Source organism: Biomphalaria glabrata, chromosome 15, assembly GCF_947242115.1.
Source record: "Biomphalaria glabrata chromosome 15, xgBioGlab47.1, whole genome shotgun sequence".
NCBI classification, from domain to species: Eukaryota; Metazoa; Mollusca; class Gastropoda; family Planorbidae; genus Biomphalaria; species Biomphalaria glabrata.
This window is the reverse complement of record NC_074725.1, coordinates 23,362,011-23,371,786: the sequence shown is the minus strand read 5'-3', so window position 1 is coordinate 23,371,786 and position 9,776 is coordinate 23,362,011.

The following is a 9,776-nucleotide window of genomic DNA, read 5'->3' as shown; positions in this document are numbered from 1 at the left end:
GTATCAACTTTGATTTCAATTATTGTTTTAAAAAAAATAGCTATATACATCCAATTTTCACCACAAAAAGATTAACTAAGTGTATCTTTTTGTTCTGAATAAAACCTAGGGTACTCTCTGTAGATTTGTTTTACAAAAGTGTGTTGGTATTTTTCTATCACAATGTAACTGATTAGAAGTTAACTTATCACAATAAGAGCTAACAAAAATGTGTAAGTAAAAATATTACCTGATTTAGATTGATGACAATTACTGTTTCCATATCAACCACTCAGTTTATAGAAGTCAAACATCTTGATCATGAAAAATTATTTTAAAAAAGCAACAAAACAAAATACATTTGGCAATCAAATCATAAAATAGAAAGAATCTGATACAAAACATTTCATATGTAAGTTATGAGTGAGTACGGTGTGAATGTTCATTTTGGTTTCTTATAGTTATAATGTTTTTTGTTTGATGTAATGCACAAATTGTAAAACAAATTTCCTTATGGACAATCAAGAGTATTATTATTAGCAAATGAATGGAATATTTAATATTTAATAACCACCAACACTGTTAATTCTTAAACTATAATTTTAGTAATAACAAAAGCAAAAAATCTGACCTGATGTAGATCTATTGTAGTTACCATCACCACATCAAATGTTCAAGTTAGCAAATGTCATTAATATTATACTATAATCCAATTCATATGTAATTCTTAGCCTGAAAATTAAAAGATTGAAAAGACTAATTAATTAAATTTAATATTATATTTGTATGTAGTAGTAATACATTTATGAAAATGAATCTATGACCTTTCTGAATTGAATACGATGGCATAAAAAGAAAAGTATTAACATTAACTTATGTAGGTCTGTTCTATATTAATAAATCATGATAAAAAAAGGATATTACATTATTTTATTTTGAAGAATTTATCAAATCAAACATAGTCTTCAACCAAGACTTTGCCTGAGTTAAAATAAGAAAGAAGATGGGACTATTGTACAGAACTGACAAGGATTACTGTTATCATGTAAAGTGTTAGAGAGACTATTCAATATCCTTTGATTTTAACAGTAGATTTTATCTGCATATTGTTCACATTATTTTGGTGATAAGGAAAACAAGATTAGTTATGGAGATGCAGTCAAACTTCATATGGTAAATTTCATCCAGCCAAAACATTTTACAGTTTAAAATAATTACAGAAGATTAGCCCATGTGATCATGATTTACATTATCTCTTCTTTGAAATGTAGATTTAATATAAGAAAAATTTTAAAATCCTCTTTGTCCATTTCCTTATCTTGGCATTTAAATATATTTAATCCCTAACGCACTCTGTTTGTCTTCTTATATTTCTTAAATATGAATATGAGATTTGCCTCAATACATGTGAGACCCACAGGAGCAAATTATTTATTTTTTAAGTTATTCCCCTTAACTAGAAATCTCAAGATTAAAAGTTTAAATTAAGTGAATACAAAATAAATTAAAACTAGATTCTTTGAACATAGACAATGCAATGAAAGAATATTTCAGGCCCGACATTCCGATGGTCTAGAGGCTAGTTTCGCTTGGTGCGTTATCGCTAGGCGGTGGTGTCGAATCCGGTGTCACAGGTTCGGGCCTCGGTAGGCGCATGCTCTTATTTACATGCATGCTGTTATTCATTTATGTTTAATATATGTATGTATCATTTGTTTCAGCACCTAGCTTCAACTCTATGTTTACATTTAAATTTTATGCATAGCATTAACATGCAGGTTTTATCCCCAAAGAACAAGGGTAAGCTAACTTTTCTATAGAAGGCACATTGAAATCCTACTTTTCATTTATTGACCACAGCAATCAAAATCTTAATCCACAATGCCTGTGTTGTGAGCACTCTTCTTTATGGTAGTGAGAGCCGGTCTACATACATATATCATGAGCATACATTAAATAGCTTTTACTTATACTGACTCCAATCTTCTGTATCTCTCAATAGCTTCAAATGCTGCTCTGTTGCGCCTTAACTTAAGAGGTTCAATATTGGAGTCTATTTCACAGAACGATGTGGGAGTAGTTCTCGTACCTCCACTGATTAGATGCAAGGCTTGGTTTAGGATTGTGTCTAGTGATGATTGATAGGTTTTGTTAGCGGCTACTTGTATGGATAGACAGTTATCCATTACAAATCTGAAGTATCCAGGGTATGACTGTCTTAAGTTTTTTTCGCCATAAAGTGTTTTAGAGACAGTCTTTGGTCTAATTTTACACATTAACATTTTCTGAAATGAGGTCCAAGAGGTCATTCATAAAGATAAGAGAGTGCAAGTTAGGGCTGAAGTTTGTGATAGGCCTTCCAAACTTTTTTACCTTCGAATCGGGTTTGGATGGTTCTGTTTTTTAGGAGTGCCCTGATCCAGCTGTACATTCTTACATTGATGCCAATCTTTTCTTCTTCAAAAATAGACCTTTTCTTCACAATCTATTATAGGCTTGTATCACATCTCTATAAATACTGCTGCAGTATGCTTGTTTTCATGTTGTACATCATCTTGTTCTCTCTAGTAGTTTTTTTTTCTACAGTCTTCCTGGCCATGTTTCTTTCTTTTACTAATTCATCGTTTAATGTTAGCGAAAAGGCCTTGGCTATGTTTTATCATGTTCATATCTGCAATATTTTAAGTTTCAATATCACTGCCTGGTATGGCAATCTGAGCATTAAAAATAAAAATAAACCTATCCTAAATGCTGCTGGTATTATTATTATTATTAATTCTGGTGTACGAAAGGGTTTGTATTTCCTAACTTGACCTTGAGGGATGTATTTTTTCGCTGCTTCTAAGATGTTAGAGACTATAGTTGCGTAAGTTATGTTGACATTTGTCTCCATTATGCTTGATAGTCTTGTGCAAAAGCTGTCCAGTTAGCTTTTTTATAATTCCATCTAGTTGTTTTGCCTGGTGTTCTTATATTGAGGAGTATAGGCTTGTGGTCTCCCACTTTTCCTTCTCGAATCAAGTTGAAACTGTAAAATTATTTATTGTCTCTAACAAAACATGAATGGATTGAAAAATTTACATTTATAATCAATTAGTTGTAATTAATTAATTTTGTTTTTATATAGAATAGAGAGAAAAAAGAAACACTAGGCTTAAGATCAGATTTCTTAGATAAAGGGGTAAATAATCACCAGAATTGAAAGATCATATCTTTTAAGTAAAATAGAATAAAATAATAAAATATTAGTGTTAAGATTATATCAAATACTGTATGTATATAACCATAATCACCATCAAGTCAAGTACATTTGGTTTAGCAGCAATGCAGTTTAGACCAAGCCCCAAAACATGAGTTGGAACAGAAAGAATAAAACTTGTGCAAAAAATAACTCACAGTAACATTACATAAGAATAAAACACTTTGAAACAAATTGGTGGACAGCATAATACACCTTGCATTGCGACATGCAGTGCAGTTTGCCTACAGCTGTAGGTGGCGTACCTAAGGGGGGAGGGGGAAAGAATTTTAAGATCTCCCCCCCCCGGACCCCACCTGGGGGGGCCCTCAAAAGGGTGTCCGAAATTTATTTGTAAATACATAAATTAATATATTTGATTGACAAATACTGTTGACATTTATGGATTAAATTTATAACAAAGACTAAACCTAGATCTAGGTCTATCAGTACATTGACTTTGTTGACATTTAAAAAATATTTTTTCCCACAGAGATCAAAGTTTTTTTTTAAAGTTGTTTTTAAATTTTAAACTTTGTTGCCACGAATAAAACTGCATGATATACAGCAAATTCCAGGTATCATTTTACCTTTACTAAGAATAGATCAAAATGGCAAGTATTTTATGGCTACACTAATTAACCTTGAAGCAAAATTTACAGAATCGAATCGAGTATAACAGATCCAAAAGTTATTCTTAATAATGCTAGAATAGTCCATTATTCGGGTTTGGCATCTATAATTATAGAAGTAAACTTCACACTCGAGTTATTACCCCTCTATTTATCTTTCCTCAATCCAATGGAAACTCTTTTTATTTCCATCTAATCCTTTTGCTTTCGCACAAAACATAAACAACAAACAATGACGTAATATCCTATAATATTAGCACATCCTTCCATTTGAAGTTATTATCACATCCTTCCTTTTAAAGTTCTTAAGAGAGATATCTACCAGGAACTTGAACAATTCGTTCACTTCTGTTTGTCTTGACTGGCACAACAAGTTCTCTAGATGTTATGTTTGTTCCAACAGTTTGCAGTTCATTGTCTTCATCAGTATCATTGTACCCAGAGATGTCTTCATCGAAAATCTTATTCAAAAAGTGTTGATTTCTTCTGTATGTTTTTCCATCGTTTGTCTTTATGATGTAAGATCTGGGTGCTAAATGTTTTTTTTATGACAACTGCTTTCTGCCATGTTGACCTAGACTACTCTCAGACAGAATAATATTTAGGTAGTCTTGCTTTTGCATCGTATTTCACTTTGCTTTTCATCTGAGTAATGTCTCTGCATTTTCAGCTACCAATGGTTTCATTAGTTGGTATGATTCCCTGAGTCTTCTACTCGTCAGCAGTTGTGATGGTTAATATGGCAGTCCACTTATCGGAGTATTTCTATACTCAAGCATAACGAGATACAGATCTTACCCACTTTTGTATGGTTTGAATACTTTTGCTTTCGCACAAAACATAAACAACCAACAATGACGTAATATCATAATATTAGCACATAATCTTCTTCATGCAGTGGAATATTAAGAATTTTTTGCCTATCTGGAATTCTGGTCAAAGCTCCTGTGCCCAATTAATATATTTCAGAAGAAACTACAAAAGTCTGGACTGCATATACGGGAAGCTGCTGAAGAAATTAGTCCCTTTCATGCTTTCTGCAAAATGATGAGAAACTGACTAAAACCCAATCCTTCGAAAAAGCAAAAGAAGGTAGTGAATACTATGGATTCTCTGTAATCAAAACAAACAGAAGAAAGAAAAGACTTGATGGGAAGTTGAGTTCTAATGTAGGACTGTCAATAGAACTGCAATTCAAACATGTTGTGACAGAAGTGCTGGACAGATTTCATATGGAGATGAAGGACAGATTCCAAAGGCTGGAAAGAAAATGGATACCTTTGGGTTTCTTCTTGAACCAAGACACCTGTTAGATGAAGACACGCTTATGACAAACTGTGCTACTTTTCCTGTTTGTATGATGAAATAAATGGCAAATCGCTTTTTCAATGATGTCATTAATGCACGAGCACTTTTCATCAACAAACCAGTAATACAATCACCAATAGACATATTTAGGAAACAGGCTTCATATGGTAATTACGTGTTCTCAAACCTTGCAACCTCCTCCAAATACCGCTAACTCAGGCCACTTCCATTACGTCATGTGAGAGATCATTCTCAAAGCTCAAGTTCATCAAAAACTATCTCAGGAGCTCAATGACGCAAGAAAGGCTTATCAAGGCTTTAATGTCAGAGAAGTCACAAATACTAGAAAGTATTGATGTAGATGCTGTTATAGATATCTTTGCTGCACATAATTCATGATGTGAAGCAATATCAATTGAGATTTGTCACTTGTGCATTATTTAACTAATAAACAAAGGTATTATTCATTAGAAGAGTCTTAATGATTATTTTTTGTTAAGTTTACTGATATACTGAACCAATTTTATTTTGGGCTTATATATTTTTGCGTACATTATCTCATGTAAAAATTCAATGGGCCCCCAAAGAGGTCAATCCCCCCGGGCCCCCAAATCCCTAGTTACGCCCCTGACAGCTGTCAAAGATAAATTTTATAGAAGAATATGATATAGTAAAAGGAGGACTTGAGTTGTTTGCTCATGAGATATGAAACAGCAGATATAAATACTAAGACTGAGAAACAAAGACAGACTAAAGTTCTGCAAGTAACATCAGAAAGATGACTGAGTGTTCAGAGAAGAAATGGCCACCAGGAGAATATAAAGAAATTTTGTAAAGTACCATCCTAGAAGTTGTGTATGCACCAAGGGACACAGAGATTGTCATTTTTTTATAATAATAATATGTCTAAAGATTAATGAGGAATGCAGTATTTTTCGTGGCTACACAGCCCCAGCTCCAACCTACATATTTTGCCACATCTAACACAGGCATATGTGTAGCATACTATGAAAATAAATCCTATTTAGAGATAGGAGAATGCTTGCAACTATATTCATATAAAGAAAATAGAATGAAATATTTGCCTTTACCTTGCCTGCAACCTTGATCCCTTGATACCAAATAATATAAAATGAAATGGGAAAATCTAGTTTTCATTTATGCAATGAAGATCATGTGTTGTTATCCTGTTGACATGGACAATGTCCATTGGTGTGGACAATGTGAACATTAGTTTAATCCAAATGTTGTTTGATGGAAACTCTTCTGCCATATTGAAATCTGTGTTGCAGTTTGCTTTCCTCTGTCTTAATGCCTCAAAATAAAATCTAGCACTGAGTTGAAGGTTTTTATGAGCTTTTGATCATTCTGGGTTCAGAAGTTTGTATATGACCTGAGGGAAAAAAAAAACAATAATCAACAAGTTCATAAAATGTAATATTGGGGAAATTGATATTCTAAAAAAATTTAAAACATCAATAAAACTTTGCAAGCAAAATTTGCCACAGCTATGAAAAATTGTTGTGTGTATTAAGTGTATACAATAAACAGACCAGAAGTTAACATTGTTGTTTTTATTCTACCACTTCCAAACACAGAGACATTAAGACAATGATTTCAACTTTCTATTTGGTCTGACTGTTTAGACATCAACTTTATATTGGACTCACTGGTTAGGTCTATTACTTTATGGCAACCCTTAGGTAAGTCTCTAGTTGCTATTGGCTTGAATGGTCAATCAGCTGTGTGCCAACAATCTTGGTTGCTTTGACTGACTAGTAGCTGTATGACAAAAACTTGGCTGTATGACAAAAACTTGGCTGCCTTGATAGACTACTAGATGTATGACAAAAACTTTGCTTTGATAGACTACTTGGCTGTATGACAAAAACTTGGCTGCCTTGATAGACTACTTGGCTGTATGACAAAAACTTGGCTGCCTTGATAGACTACTTGGCTGTATGACAAAAACTTGGCTGCCTTGATAGACTACTTGGCTGTATGACAAAAACTTGGCTGCCTTGATAGACTACTTGGCTGTATGACAAAAACTTGGCTGCCTTGATAGACTACTTGGCTGTATGACAAAAACTTGGCTGCCTTGATAGACTACTTGGCTGTATGACAAAAACTTGGCTGCCTTGATATACTACTTGGCTGTATGACAAAAACTTGGCTGTATGACAAAAACTTGGCTGCCTTGATATACTACTTGGCTGTATGACAAAAACTTGGCTGCCTTGATATACTACTTAGCTGTATGACAAAAACTTGGCTGTATGACAAAAACTTGGCTGCCTTGATATACTACTTGGCTGTATGACAAAAACTTGGCTGCCTTGATATACTACTTGGCTGTATGACAAAAACTTGGCTGTATGACAAAAACTTGGCTGCCTTGATAGACTACTAGATGTATGACAAAAACTTTGCTTTGATAGACTACTTGGCTGTATGACAAAAACTTGGCTGTATGACAAAAACTTGGCTGCCTTGATATACTACTTGGCTGTATGACAAAAACTTGGCTGCCTTGATATACTACTTGGCTGTATGACAAAAACTTGGCTGTATGACAAAAACTTGGCTGTATGACAAAAACTTGGCTGCCTTGATATACTACTTGGCTGTATGACAAAAACTTGGCTGTATGACAAAAACTTGGCTGTATGACAAAAACTTGGCTGCCTTGATATACTACTTGGCTGTATGACAAAAACTTGGCTGTATGACAAAAACTTGGCTGCCTTGATAGACTACTAGCTGTATGACAAAAACTTGGCTGTATGACAAAAACATGGCTGCCTTGATAGACTACTTGGCTGTATGAAAAAAACTTGACTGCCTTGATAGACTACTTGCTGTATGACAAAAACTTGGCTGTATGACAAAAACATGGCTGCCTTGATAGACTACTTGGCTGTATGACAAAAACTTGGCTGCCTTGATAGACTACTTGGCTGTATGACATAAACTTGACTGTAGGACTTCTTCTTCTTCTTCTAGCCAGCTTTATTGCTGCTGAGCTGTGAGCTCTTTTGCAGACTGTGCCAAGGAAAAAAGTGTGCTGTTTTCTTCAGTTGTTCAGCACTGCCATACAGGGTGTTGGTTATGTTGGGCTGTAGTGGAAGTAGGGTCTGCCTAAGGTGGATTAGGGAGGGGCATTCAAAGAGGATATGGTTTATGGTTTCAAAGGGGTGGGCGCAGTGTCTGCAAAGGGGGAGTTGTGTGGAGTTTATTTTGTTCAGGTGGTAATTTAATAGTGGTGTGTGTCGTGTTCTTAGTTGAAAAATTGTAGATTGTTCTTTGCAGGGGAGAAAGTTAATACTGTGCAGTTTGTTAGGCGTAGTCATTTCATTGTACATGGCTCTGCCTGTGTTTCCTGGTGCCGATTGGTTGAGCCACTCCTCTTTGTGATTGTTGACTAACACTGACCTTAGGGTGAGGTAGTTAACAGGTCTATCTGGTTGTTCCATAGATGAACCTGCCTTTGATAGCTTATCTGCCTTTTCATTTCCCATGATGCCAATGTGTCCAGGAATCCACTGTAGTGTGATATTGATATTGATGGATTATCACAATGAGTGTTGTCAACTCTCTTGGGTTGTTTGAGGTGCTGCTGTTAAGTGCTTGCAGAGTAGATTGGGAGTCTGTAAAGACAACAATATCTGATGGTGGTTGCACTCCTTGACTGTATGACAAAAACTTGGCTGCCTTGATAGACTACTAGCTGTAGGACAAAAATTGGCTGTAGTACAAAAACTAGGCTGCCTTGAAAGGCATGGTTCTTGGTGAGTTATTTAAAAAGTGCACATCTTGGCATTTATCTCACTATTCCTCATTCGTTCAAATTTTGAGCACTACATATAGACCAATCCAATGAGTTAATGCCAACATGAATTAGCTGTTACCACTTAGTGCTGCTTCTCCACTGCATTGATGGTAACTTGAATGTATAAAATAAAATTTGCTACTTTGAATGGATGTGCCACATAATTATCTATATTGTTGGACAGCATGGAGCTTTTATTTCCATCTTGGACAATGTGTTCACAACTGTTCAAAGAGGAATGATGATTATGATTACTCAGTAAATAGTTCTGACACCATCAAGGTCTAAAGCCATCCAGGGGCGTAGCTAGGAATTTTACATTGTTTTGGGATCAGGGGCTTGACCTCATTGGGGGCCCAGGGGGATTTTCAAATTCTCCCCCCTCCTTCCCCCACCCTAGCTATGCCACTGAAGCCATCTTAATATACCCCCTATCTTAAAACCCAAAACATGTATAGCAATACTATTGGTGCAACCCCTCTTAAACATTCACACAAGAAATAGGCCTTAGATAATATTTGGCCCCTCTACTAAAATCCACCATAGACTCTAGATCTAGTCAATCAGTGTAAATAATATATGCTATGATTTATCGTTAGGTTATTTTATGAATACCTTTTTCTTCTACAAAATGTAACAAACTGCAAGGATTTTAGAATTTACTACTTTAGTTATCTTGAGTATAGTTTACAACAATTTAAGGTGTATAGATATAGTTATATAGATCTAGTATTATACTAAATCACTTTCATCCAATGAATGAAATAATTTGAATCAGAATGACAAT